Raw genomic sequence first — 14,396 nt, forward strand, 5'->3', positions numbered from 1 at the left:
TGAAGTTAGCATGTAAATGGAGAGTAAAAATATACTTAAAATGCTATCATCTTAAAGAGAGATCGAAAATGCTATTTTTGCCTAACAAAATGACATGATTGGGCCATTGCTATTTAGTTGATGTATACCTACATATGAATGATAGCTTTTTAGTTTCTTCTGAATATACAAATCTTCTGTTGTGTACAAATACATACACAAAACCAGACTCCATTTAATGTAGTTGAAATTTTCCTATTTAATTCAGTCAGTAGAAATTCAGTCCGTTGAAATTCAGCCCGCAGGCATACAGTGGAATAAAGCTGAGCTCGTGTGTGTAATGTATTTTATAGATCTCTGTACTTGCACATGTATGCATGGATATATGTGTACTTCTGTGTTGGTTTTCTTGGCTTTTGAAGATGCATTTGTTTTTCAAAAGACAGAACTACTGTCTGAAATATTTGATCAGGAAACACTTTTATGGTTATTTTCACAATTTTTTTAGTTTCCTCAAACATCTACAAATCAGGTAATTCTTGTTGGAGAGAGCAAAATTCTTTGTCTTTATTACATTTTTTATTACGTGGTTTTGCATTGCTGATAGTATAAGGAAAAGTGAAGAACACAGAAACCAAACAGTGTCAAGAACATCCTCTGAAAAAAAGTGGTGCTATCTTGCCTTTGAGTTCATTGTGCTCTCTAGGACTCAGCAGGTCACGTCCAACCTCACAACTTCCCAGTTCAGATCCATGCTTCCGTGCTCCATGACAGAAATGCCTTCCTCCCTTCACTACCTCTACAGTTCCATGGTGTTTGGGGAAGGCAGGTTTATCAGCCAGAAGAGAGCTCTGGTGCATTCAGTCAGATGCCCAAACTGGAAACCTTGAGAATAAGGACTAAGAACTAAACCACTGCATCCACGTGCCCCTTGGTCTGGAGGCAGCCCTGTGCTCTTCTGTGAAATTCAGAACTACAGTATCAACACCAGAAAATACTAAATTTTCCATGGAGCCCATAGAGTTGTTTTTGCAAGCTAGACTTGAAGAAAGGCAGTATCACAGTCATTTTTAAACTGTTGCTCAGCTGCCAGCATCTACGGTTACCTGACTGCCCACCAGCACCTAAAGATCAACATCCTAATTGTTACCATCATCTCATGCTGTTGTTTCCCTGTAGCATGGCCAGACATGCAAACGTGCATCAGTAGGATAAACTGGAGGCTGACCCAGCACTGTAAGCAGCAAAGATCGCTTTTTGCAGCTCAGGTATGTGCAGCAGTCTAGCCATGGCACAGAGGTCTGCACAGGCCAGCAGGCATCCACGTTTGAAAAACAGGGCTGACTCCTCAACTTGTAAAGGTCAAGAGAATGACAAATGGATGAGAGAGAATGGCTTTCTGGAGAGAGGTCTAGATTTTGTCAGTAGATGAAGGCAAAATGAATAGGTGAAAACCACTGTGTGGTTCTTTTATACCATCTAAAGAGATGGCAGCTTTTTTTTTCTCCAGCTAAAATGAAGTCATCTAGTTAGTGGCAATGACATAATATGACAGAGAGGCATAGAGGAACCCTTGGTGGAAAAAGGCCATGCACGGTTCATGATTACATTCTGTGAAGAGTGTTGGAAAGCTATGGTAGGTATCTCCCACCACTGTCACTTCAGCTTCCTTCAAGTATGGCATTTTTTTAAAAGCCAGGTAACATCTGTGACAGAAAAATACATAAATGCTGGGAGAGTAAGAGCAGAAGTTTCTTGTTTGCTATCAGCCTTCTGGACCCCAAGACACATGCCTCTGAGCACTGATCTGGAGATTGGGAGAGCTGGGCTGCCCAAAAATCAGCTGCTCAGGGAGCTTAAGAGTTGGCTCTCAACCACTCTCATGTCTCTGCACAGGCAAACTCCCTTTGATGAGGGTGAGAAGGCCAGAAAGGCAGTTGCTCAGGGAACTGGTGCACCACCGACCAGCAAGAACCATCCTGCCACTTGTTGAAAGTTTAACCGTATTCATCAGAAATATTTACAGTCTGTCAAATCTGTATGTTTCTCTGGAAAGCTTCTCTCAGCGCCAACATCTAGTACTTTACTGAACTAGACTTTGAAACAGGACAGCTGCAAAGTCCTCTTTAAAGCTCTTAGGCTTAAGTTCCTTGGAAATAAATGGTTGCTCCACCACATTTTTAGCTTTTTCTTGCCCCCTTACATGCCTTCCCTCACTGGCCACTCACCCCTTGGCAGGCCAGTCACACAGTGCTCCATTCCCTCAACCTCATTCCCTGCAAAGTAAAATGGATGAATATGTAAGACAAGTTTACCTTTGGACCAAGAAAGAAGCTTTTCAAATAATATGTTAAAGCCAAAACTGTAAAAGAAATCAGAGAATCTTCCCAGAATGAATCCACTTTCTGTCACCTAAGTAATATTTGCAAGAGTGTAGGGTTATTTAAGCAGTACAGATCCTGTCCTCCATAGAAAAACATAGTCAGTCTTGAGTCTTACTAACATCTTCAATGTGAAGAAAGGGCAAAGAAACACATTTGAGAAATGTCCTTTAGTGCTGCTTGCTAGGTTTTAGTTGTCACTGTGAGCTGTTTGGTACCACACATAAAGCATTCATGGGAAAAACACAAACAGTTTCTACCTGTCAGGGAAACAAAGAACCATGTGAAAGCTGGCACTATGGAGTGCAGGTATTGCAAAGCAATGCCGTTTCACTTCTTTGACAGTTAGGATGATAATCAACAAAGCAAATGGACCAACACTAAGAATAGAAGTTCTAGCAGTATTTTTTGCTCTGTAATGGCATACAGCATGTGTCAAGGAAGGAGAAAAGAGCAGAAAAAATGTAGGTAAACATAGCAGAGGACTCATCAACCAGAGATGAAATCCAAGAAATCTAAAGCGGTCTGAGCAGAGAAAGGGCTCTCCCTGCACATCCCCTCATCAAAATAAAAAAAGCTGCACTGCCAGAGCTCCAGTTAGGAATCATAATGAAGTTTGTCAGCAATGTTGGATAGACCATGGGACTGCCTGCTGAACCTGCAAACCCATGGTTTTCTTCACTAATAACCTGTGCCAGACTCCTGACAGGCACACAAATATTTTCCGCAGGTGGTGCACAACAGCATGCACTGAGCAGGTACTTGAATGACAACCCTAAACTCAGCAGGTGCACTTGAAAATTAACATCGCTTTACACAGCAATTGCATTTTTCATGTAATTAGGTACTTAACTGGGCATTCATATACAGGCACGTGTAATAAATTATGATTTATTTAACAGCAATCTTGTGGTCTGTCCTTCACCTGCTACAAATATAATTGCCATGCAGTTATATTTAAATTTTAGACTCATATTCTATTCTTCCTCTGGGTTTTGTGCACATGTGCATGTGGACATTGCCTTATCTAAAAGTAACCCATCCCTTTTTTATAAACACCCACACAGAATATTAAAAGACTACAAAATAGTATTGATTTTTATGGAAAGATGTACTTATACAACCAGGTCTGAGTCATGTTGGCCTCTCAAAAACCGCTGAATCTGTTCTTTTCCTCCTGAACTCTGGTATGAATCACCAGGAGATTCAAATGAGTTAATGGAGCTGCATCTTCGCTACGTACTTTTGCTAGACATGAAATATCTGTGGCCAAATACCGGTAATTTAGCAATTTCTCCCCATTCTTAATGTTGGGTTGTTTTTTTAAACTTGTCACTTTATTGTGGTCAGTACTTGCTTTTCACTGACCTATGAGCACTTGTAACATACTCACTGCTAGCTGCATTTGCAGTACTGAGATTCCTTTCTTTCCAGAGTTATGATCCTGATTTCTATTCCTCCCTGTGCAGGTGAACATTTCTCTGGATTGCTATTCATCTGGTCAAATTTAGATGCCTATAGTAGTTGCTTTAGATTTTCTTTACAAGCACTGGAAAGAAATAAGCACTTTTAGGGACCTAATCACCTCTTCTTAAAGCAGCTGTCTAAAACAAGAGAGATAAAGTGATCTTTTCATTGTGTACGGAGGGTATTAAGGGCAGCTATCTTATTTATTAAGGGCTGTTCCTCTAAGAGGGTGACACAGCTGACAGCCCAGCTGAAGGGCCTCTGCACAACTGCACGCAGCACAGGCAGCAAACAGGAGGAGCTGGAAGCCACCATGCTGCTAGAAAGCTACAGCCTAGTTGCCATTACTGAAACTTTGTGAGACGAATCCCATGGCTGGAGTGCAGCTATGTATGCCTAGAGGCTGTTCAGAAGTGGTAGGTGAGGAAGCAGAGGTGGAGGGATTGCCCTCTACATCAAGAAATGGATTGAATGTGAAGAGCTAACTCTGAAAAGTAGCTGTGAGCACATTGAAAGCTTATGGGTAAGAATTAGAAACCAAGGCAACAAAGGGAACCTTGGGGTTGTTGGCTCCTACAGGCTGTCTGATCAAGGAGAGCCTATTGACAAAATCTTCTTGTTCCAGCTAGAGGAGGCATTGCACTCACAGGCTGTTGCCCTGCTGGGGGACTTCAACCACCTCAACATCTGCTGGAAAAGTAGCATGGTGAGCTGTAGGCAATCCAGGAAGTTCCTGAAATGTGTTGAGGATAAATTCTTAAGTCAGGTAATAGACAGCCTTACCAGAAGGGATGTGATACTGGACCTGTTGGTAACCAACACAAGTAACCTAATCGGTGATGTCAAGATGGGGGGCTGCCTGGGCTGCAGTGATCGTGCCCTGGTGGAGTTCACATTCCTGAGGGGTATGGGTCGAGTGAAGAGTAAAGTCAGGATCCTGAATTTTAGGAAAGCAAACTTCCAGCTGTTCAAGGAGTTAGTCAATAGGACCCCCTGGGAAGCTACCCTCAGGGACAAGGGAGGAGAACTGAGCTGGAAGATCTTTAAGGATGCTTTCCACAGAATGCAAGAGCTCTTGAATCCCCAAGTGTAAGAAATCGGGAAAGGAGGCTGACATGGTTGAATCAAGACCTGTTGGTCAAACTCAAGGGCAAGAAGGAAATGCACAGCAGTGGAAGCAGGTACAGGTATTCTGGGAAGAGTATAGGGATGATGCCCAGTTGTATATGGTTGGGGTCAGGAAGGCCAAGGCACAGCTGGAGCTGAACTTAGCAAGAGATGCAAAGAATAACAAGGATTTTTACAGGTATTTCAGCCAGAAAAGGAAAGTCAAAGAAATTATATTGCCCCCATGATGAACAAGACTGGCAAATTGGTAATAATGGACGAGGAGAAGGCTGAGGTACTCAATAATTTTGACTCAGTCTTCGCTGGCAACCTCTCTTCCTACACCTCTTGAGTGGATGGACCGCAAGACAGGGACTGAGAGAGCAAAGTTTCTCCCACTGTAAGAGAAATACAGGTTTGTGACCACCTGAGCAACGTGAACACGCATATCTCATAGAATCACAGAACCATAGAATAATTTAGGTTGGAAAAGACCTTTAAGGTCATGAAGCCCAACCATTAACCCAGGACTGCCAAGTCTGTCACCAAACCATGTCCCTAAGTGCCACATCTACATATTTTTTGAACACCTCCAGGGATGGTGATTCCATTACATCCCTGAGCAGCCTGTTTTAATGCTTGACCACCTGTTCAGTGATGTGTCCTAATATCCAACCTAAACCTCCCCTGATGCAACTTGAGGCTGTTTCCTCTTGTCCTGTCACTTGTTATCTGGGAGAAGAGACCAACACCCACCTCACCACAACCTCCTTTCAGGCAGCTGTAGAGAGCATTAAGGTCCCCCCTGAGTCTCCTTTTCTCCAGGCTAAACACCCCCAGTTCCCTCAGCCGCTCCTCATAAGCCTTGTGCTCCAGACCCTTCACCAGCTTCGTTGCCCTTCTCTGGACACGCTCCAGCACCTCAACGTCCCTCTTAAAATGAGGGACCCAAAACTGAACACAACATTCAAGGTGCGGCCTCACCAGTGCTGAGTACAGGGGCACAGTCACTCCCCCAGCCCTGCTGGCCTCACTGTTTCTGACACCAGCCAGGATGCTGCTGGCCCCCTTGGCCACCTGGGCACACTGCTGGCCCATGTGCAGCCGGCACATGTCAACCAGCCCCCCCAGGTCCTTTCCCACCAGGCACTTTCCAGCCATTTTCCCCAGCCTGTAGCACTGTGTGGGGTTGTTGTGCCCCCAGTGCAGGACCCAGCACTGAGCCTTGTTGAGCCTCATACAACTGGCCTCAGCCCATTGGTCCAGCCCGTCCAGATCCCCCTGCAGAGCTTGACTATAGAACCTGATGAGATGCATCCCAGAGTCCCCCAGAGGGAATTAGGTGATGTAGTTGCCAAGCCACTTTCCATGATATTTTAAAAGTCATGGAGTCAGATAAAGTCTCTAGTGACTGGAAAAAGGGAAACATAGCATCCATTTTTGAAAAGGGTAGAAAAGAGGACCCTCAGAGCTACCAGCTTGTCAGCCTCACCTCTGTGCCTGGGAAGATCATGAAACAAATCCTTCTAGAAGCCATACTAAGACACATAGAGGAGAGGGAGGTGATTCAACACAGCCAGCATGGCTTCACCAAGGGCAAGTTCTGCCAGAACAACTCAATGACCTTCTATGATGGAGTGACTACATCAGTGGAGAAGGAAGAGCTACAGATGTTGTCTATGTGGGCTTCTGTAAGGTCTTTGACATGGTCCACCACAACATCCTTCTTTCTAGATTGGAGAGATATGGATTTGGTGGGTGGACTGTTCAGTGGATAAGGAATTGTTTGGATGGTCCCATCGAGAGGGTAGTGGTCGATGACTCAATGTGCAGATGGAAACTGGTGACAAGTGGAGTCCTTCAGGGGTTTGTATTGGGACCAGTACTGTTTAATATCTTCATTAATGACATAGTGAGATCGAGTGTAACCTCAGCAAGTTTGCAGATACCAGTCTGAGGCACCTGAGGGACTGGATGCAATCCAGAGGGACCTGGACAAGCTCAAGATGTGGGCCCGTGTGAACCTCATGAGGCTCAACGAGACCAAGTGCAAGGTCCTGTAGCTGGGTTGGGGCAATCCCAAGCACAAACATAGGCTGGGCAGAGAACTGATTGACAGCAGCCCTGCAAAGGACTTGGGGGTACTGGTGGATGGAAAGTCAGACACTTGCATCCCAGAAAGCCAATTGAATCCTGGGGTCCATCAAGAGAAGTGTGCCTAGTAAGTCATGGGAGGTGTTTCTATGCCTCTGTTCTGCTCTCATGTACTGCATCCAGCTCTGAGTCCTCAGCACAGGAAGGACATGGACCTGTTGGAGTGGGTCCAGAGGAGCGCCATGAAAAAGATCAAAGGGATGGAACACGTCTCCTACGAGGAAAGGTTGGGAGAGTTGGGGCTGTTCATCCTGGAAAAGAGAAGGCTTTGGAGAGGCCTTATTGCAGGCTTTTGGTATTTAAAGGGGACTTATAAGAAAGATGAAGATAAACTTTTTAGCAAGGCTTGCTGAGATAGGAAAAGGGGTAATGGTTTTAATCCAGAAGAGGGTATATTTAGACTAGATATAAGGAAGACATTTTTTACAATGAGGATGGTGAAACAGTGGAACAGGCTGTCCACTGAGGTGCTAGATGCCCATCCCTGGAAACATTCAAAGTCAGACTGGATGGAGCTCTGAGCAACCTGATCTAGTTAAAGATGGCCCTGCTCATTGCAGGGGGGAGCTGGACTAGATAACTTTTAAAGTTCCCTTCCAAGCCAAATTCTTCTATGATTCTATCTCATATGTAGACTTTTGATAGAGGAAATTGGTGCTATTTGTACATATTTATTGCTATAGACAATATCCATGTCTACAGGTTGCTTAAGAGTACTTTGAATTAGTGCAATTTTGGCACATGTAATAGAAAGCTGAAGAAGACATCTGGGCTTTTTTATAAATAATCGCCAAGAATACAGAGAAGGTTTTCATAATCTGCATTTCTCTGCCAGATTTGCGGCTACTCATTCTCCAGGCGGTCTCTGGCTTCAGGAGCCACTTTTTCTATATTGCTCTCTCATTCAGTCTGAGGACCATGAGAACACAGTACTGAGGGAGAGCTTTACTTCTCATTTTGAGCATTCTGCCAGGGGTCATGCTCATCCCATCATATAGGCCTAACAAGGGTTCTCAGTATAACTGCTTTAGACTCTGGAGGAAGTAACTGCTGCTGCAAGTATACTGAGAAGCAAATCTTTTTTCTTATTCACAGTAGTGTAACTGCATTGATGTAAATAGAAGGCAGCTTTGGGGGAAAACATAATTTTGCATGCATTAAGTTAGAAAATGGCAGGTTATTATGAATTAAAGGATTTTTTCCACTTACATTTAGACTTTTTTTCCCCACAGTCTCATTCACAATGCATCCTCCAAAATATTCATCATTCTGTAATGCATTTGCAGCCGCAGGTAAAAATATAGTATATACCTCTGCTTTCTTCAGTCAGCATTAGGTATACATCTTCTGTCGTATTTAGAGAGCCTTGTCTGGATCTAAGTCCATGGACTAATGTGAGTGTTTGAGTGCCTGATAGGCTTTAGAGATTGATTTCTACTATGCTGAAAAGCTCCTTAAGTTCTAAACAAATTCACCATAGAAGGGTTAAATAAGGAAAAAAAGGAAAGTGAATTTCAGTAATTATTTTCTTGCCTGTAACCCTAACACTGGAACCAATTACGTTGTTTGTAAAATGAATTCACACAAACCATCAAAAGAGAATGATAGTTACTAGAGAACATAATTTAGACTTTATGTCTGAAACTTATGGTATTAGCTCTCTAAGTAAAGGGGAGGAAACAGCAGCAAAGGGATTTCCTTCTACTATGGTAAACAAAATCCCCAAAATACATACAGGAATTAAACATGAGATACAAAACTCAAGAACTGGCTGATAAATTTTCATTTATCAGGCTGCCCAGGAAAGTGGTTGAGTCACCAGCCCTGGAGGTATTTAAAGGACATGTAGATGTGGCACTTAGGGCCACAGTTTAGTTGTGGACTTGGCAGTGCTAGGTTAACAGTTGGACTCAGTGATCTTAAAGGTCTTTTCCAACCCAAATGATTCTATGGTTTTAAATAGCTACAGATCACTTTGAAGTGTGTGATACTAATAATTTTTTGGAGTAGCTTATATTATAGTCAATCTTAACAGATTCAATATTGTTAGCAGGAGTGAATGGGAAGACAGAAAGAAAATATCCTGATATGATTAGGTTAGGGAATGAGATGATAGCAGGAGAGGGGAAAAATTAGTCCTCAGACATGCACTACAGAATTCATCTTAGAGAATGAGATGCTGATCACAGATCCAACCAGAAAGATAAATTACAGGTGACTGTTTGGAGGGTTTGTTTCTGCATGTCTTCATAGAAACTGGTGTTAAATCTGTATAGAAAGATGGTCTGATCTAGTGTAGTGGGTCTTCATGCCGGAAGTATCAAGACCTACTAGTGTGCACCTGTGTATTTTCTGTGGGAGCTTCTTATTGTTCAACCAGATCTGCAAGTATTTTTGCTAATTAAACTGATTTCAGCCATTGCTGGATGAAAGTACATCCATTTGTACTGCTCATGAGGTTCCCCAAGTAAAGTTAAAACAGATGGTTTTCATGGGGGCCATTTCTGTAGAGGATAGAACAGGCACTTTGTGGCAGCAACTCACTCATCTGAAGGCCTGAGCTATTTGTGGATCCAGCATATGCTCCACTTGACCACCCATGTTTATATCAGTTCGAATGAACTTACTGTCATATACTTCAACAAGCCGACTGCACACTGTATAATTTGATTAGACATATTCCGTGCCACTTTGGAATACAGAGTAATCCACCTAGTAAAAGCAACATACTTGAATGATAAGAAACTTGGGGCAGGGACTGTATCTTCACTGCACATCCACGTATGACCTTGCTCGTCAGGGTGTTGGGTTTGCTTTCTTAACCAGAGAAAAAACATCCTCTCATATATTTTATTTGTTTTTCCTTCTGATTTAAACAGCTTAAAGCAAAGAAAGGGGTATTACAGACCCTGTGCAAGACTATTGCCTTTCAAAACTTTCAGTACTTCTTGTAATCTTCTTCAAAAAGTATATAAGCCTTTTCCCCATCTTTTTTAATCCTGTCTCACCATTTTTTTTTTTTTTTTTCTTTGTTCTAACCGTAGCAGGTGGAATACAAAATCACCTACATATTCAGGAAAAGAGCAGGAGTCTGGATTGTCCAAGAATTCAACAGGTGAGTCCAAAGCCTCACCTCAAACTTTCTTCAATGCAGTCTTCAGACTTTCAGGGTAACAAAAATGACAGTAAAAATGACCATACGTAGATTTCATGCAGCACTTTAGATAGACAGATCTCAGGCTTCTTGTGAAACAGGTATCTTTACGATGATATCATTTTAGAAATAAAGAAAAGAAGGTAAAAAGAGATGGAGTGACTTCTGAAAAGAGCATGGAGGAGGCTAAATCAGCACATACATATATATATTTATCTCATTAACTCTTTGTAAGCTCATTGAAACAAAAGAAAGATGCCAGACATCTGAATCAAGCCTAAATTTGATTTACCTGTACAACCAGTTGATTCTTGATAAATACAGTAGTGCTGAGGGAACAACAATAAATCATAAAGGATAAATCTGTTACAAACTATTGTGCTATGTGCATAGGGTTACACAAAGGACAGTTGAATCAGCAGACTGAAGTGCTGTACCAGAGAACAAGTTCATCACTAAAAAAAGTTATTTTAATATGCACTGGAGGTGTTGTTTATAGGTACCACTCAGATGCACTTTAGATGAAAATGTATGGTCAGAGCAAACAGTGAAAAATAATATGTGCATTAAGGATATTAAAGGCAGCTATATGCAGAAGCCTCATCAAATATCTCAAGGAAGTGGAATATTGGTGGGTTTTTGTTCTAATAGGATGTAATAGCTATCAATAAAAAGCACTTTTGGTTGTTTGGTTTGGGGTTTTAGGGGCTGGGTTTTTTTGGTTTTTTTTCCAGTCAAGATCAAAATATTCTCTCTCTTGCATTTGCTTAAAGTAGACTGATCTGTTCTGGAGTAGGAGAGTTAAAGGTAACCAGGAATCTAGCAACCTACAACAAAATGCCTGCTCAAAGTAAAACAGGTTTAATAAGTGACTTTTCCTTGCGGTTTTTGTCAATAAGAAAAGGCCACAAATAACTTTTGTAATCACCTGATCAAAATTTTTCAATAACACAAGACAAGGGACATCCTGATTCGCTATGTTTTAACAGATAAATTGATAAAATCAAGTTACTTTGACAAGATCTATTTTACATAAACAACATTAAATTAATTACATTACTGTTCTTTAATACTTCACAGAGTCCTGTATCAGTCATGCCAGTATTTTCCCTGGCACTAATGTCAGGATGACAGATTTTCTTGTTTATTCTTTTTAAATCCTAGCATGGCATTTTCTAGCTTCTAGCTTGATGCATCTTCCTCTAGTGCTCTGAGAGTTATTAAAAATCAACATTAACGATTAGGACAGTTTATAGCCATCTCTTTCCTTATACTTCAAAAGGTAGTCCCCTGAACCTGCTGGTACAAAAATATTTAACTCTAGATTACGTTGTTTAATATCCTTTTTAGCTATTGGTAGAGTGGTACTTCACAGTCGTCATAAACAGCATAGATGTGACTAAATCATCTGGGTTTGCTCCAAGTATAGAACAGAAATCTGTGTCGAGTAGTCCTTTTTACATCACTGCTAACAAGTAATTCATTTCTATTTGGAGCAGAAGATTCTTTATGTTCTCAATATACTCTCAGAAACCTTCTTGCCCTCACCTCTGATGACTAAAGATTTTCTTTTTGCCCCTTTTTACTTTCTCCATCACCTTTTCCAATTTTTTCACTTCTGATTTATGATCTTTACCAGCCATTTTTTCTTTCTCTCCTTTATTATAAATTTAAGACACAGAGCACTGACTTTCTTTCTAAATGAGATTAGCTGTTTATAACCTGTTTGGTCTTTTTCAGTTGTGGGATTTGGGTTCTTAAACCATCTGCCAAGTGCTCTTCAAAATTTCCTAGGTCTCTCTCATACCTTTCCATTTGAATTCATCCTCCCAGTCCATTTTGGCAAGCTCATTCACCTTTATGAAACTAGATTCCTTTAAAGAAGTGTGTGTAACAGTTTGTTATTTATACAAACGCATGCAAATATTTTCTTTACATTTACTAAATACAATCATTTGGCTTTTTTAATTTCCTGCACGCCTATGTTGATCACCATAATGCTAATAACATATAGATTCAAGATCAGCTTTTTGGAGACCCACAATGTGGATGAAGTATTTTTGTGCTATTCTTGACAGAAGGGAGGCCCATGGAGGCAGCAAATTCAGATGGATGATCTGTTAATTTTAATTTCTTCATGCATGGGATTGGACTAGTGGTTTATGTTCCAGTCTATGGTTTATTTACAGGAGGAGATGAACAGATGTCCCATTTTTTTCAAAGGGTAATTCACTCCTGCAATAGCCTGGTTTAGCCTTTGATTATCTGAGACAGTCTTCTGAGAACACATCTCAGTAAATTATACTGATTAAAATAAGGTATTTCGATTACATGTTTTTTCTTTTATTTAATTCTTTCCCAAATTTGTCTCACATCATTATTATGTATTCTGTGTGCTGCCTCTTTTGACTTTAGTGTCCTTTCTTCCCTCTACTTGACTTACTCATCTCTCTTCCCAGTTCAGCAGCATTTCCCTCTGAAACAGCAAAAGTGATAAGGTGCTTCCTAAGCAAATTCAGTGTGTCATGGAAAAAGACGACCAAACTGCAGAGGGAATGATGTCCTAATTTTCCGGTTTATAAAGGCCAAGATATTCTGGCTTATCCACTACCCTTTTTATTGCCATGTGCTTATAACATTATTTATTTGCAATTTGTTGTTTGTATTGTGTCCTCTTGAACGTACTGTTGTTGCAACCTGCAGTGTCTGAGGCTTTTACTAAGAGAGGGAGCTAAAAGCAAGCATGTGGTCAAGAGATGTAGTTCAGCCCACTGGTGCGTAACATATCACTGAGCTGCAACTTGACATCCTTCCATTGGAAAAGGGGTGGAAATGAGCCTTGTGCACTTTTATAAGAGCAATCCCAAACTACTTCTCCCTTTGCATGCTGAGGAGCTAAGGGAGTAACATTTAATGTCCCACTCTCCCCTCTTACCCAGCTCCAGACTATGTCTGTTTGTATTAACTCTTACACCAAATGATGCTATAAACACACATCTAGTTTTTCACATAGATGTGGACATTTTTAATATTATAAAGCTGTTCTATCACTCACTACTTCTGAAATACTTTATGTCACTTGTCAAGTTCTTTCCTGTCACTTGACACAAAAAACCTTTTAAGCAAGCTTTGCTCTACTACTCCTTCCCAGAAAACTTTTATTCCTGTAAAAGTTGCTCTTTTATTTATGCCATGGTTTCTTATTCCAGCAATCCATACTTTTCTACACCCCTGAATTATAATTATTTCTTGCAAAAAAAAAAAGAAAGATTGTGAGTTTATGTGCTCAAATGGAACAACAATCCTCTTAAAATATGCACCAACACAGAAACAATGTGGTGATAGTGACTTTATATTCTTCGGACCAGGTGAGTTAATACTGTAAATTATTCTGGAGACAAGGAGAAGTAGGGCAACTAGATCATACATTATCATTTTAATTCCTGAAGAAATATTGCATTGTTTTTCCAAGTATTATTGGTTTAAATTTTAGAAAGAACTTGTGCAAAAATAAATAAGGAATAATGAAGTGTTAATTTCCTATAAATTTCTGTAACAATTATTGTACACTTGTCACATGCCACATATTCAGATTTACTAGGCTACGACTTGCTGTTTTGGATGTGTACAGGTCCAATTTATGACTATTTTCAAATTGCATGCAAGAATCTTCATTTTCTTTTTAAACCAAACATAGGGACATTATGCTGTGCTAAATTTCAAGATGGAAAGGAAAACCAGAATCTGACATGGGCTATTGAGAGCCACAATTATGTCAATGAATTGAATGTTTGGTGTAACCCAGCCTCAAATGATAGAAAAGTAATGCAGAACTCAGAAAAGATGGTCATTAGGAGCTGATGAGAAGTCTGAATTTTACTTTGAAGTAAAGAACAAGATGATTTTAATCTGAATATTCTGGGTTCCTCTTAAAAGGTGAAAATTACATTCTACCTCTTGGGTAATGTCTTTGTATACAAATACTGGTAACAATGTTATTTAAGAAATTGTGTTGTTTTACCCTTAAACATGATATCACTGTACGCAATAATTTCTCAATTATGATTTGATATTCACACAAGCAGATCGTTATCTGAGACTGGAGATCCGGGGCAGTTCAGAATACAAGCAATAGGTTATATTGCTTCTGCTGG

General features: G+C 40.6%; 1 protein-coding gene across 1 annotated transcript in view; it reads right to left on the reverse strand.

The window, feature by feature from the left end:
- ZNF804B (zinc finger protein 804B) overlaps positions 1-14,396 on the reverse strand; it is a 73,865-nt gene that overhangs the window by 10,358 nt on the left and 49,111 nt on the right. The window lies entirely within an intron of this gene.

Source organism: Falco peregrinus, chromosome 5, assembly GCF_023634155.1.
Source record: "Falco peregrinus isolate bFalPer1 chromosome 5, bFalPer1.pri, whole genome shotgun sequence".
NCBI classification, from domain to species: Eukaryota; Metazoa; Chordata; class Aves; order Falconiformes; family Falconidae; genus Falco; species Falco peregrinus.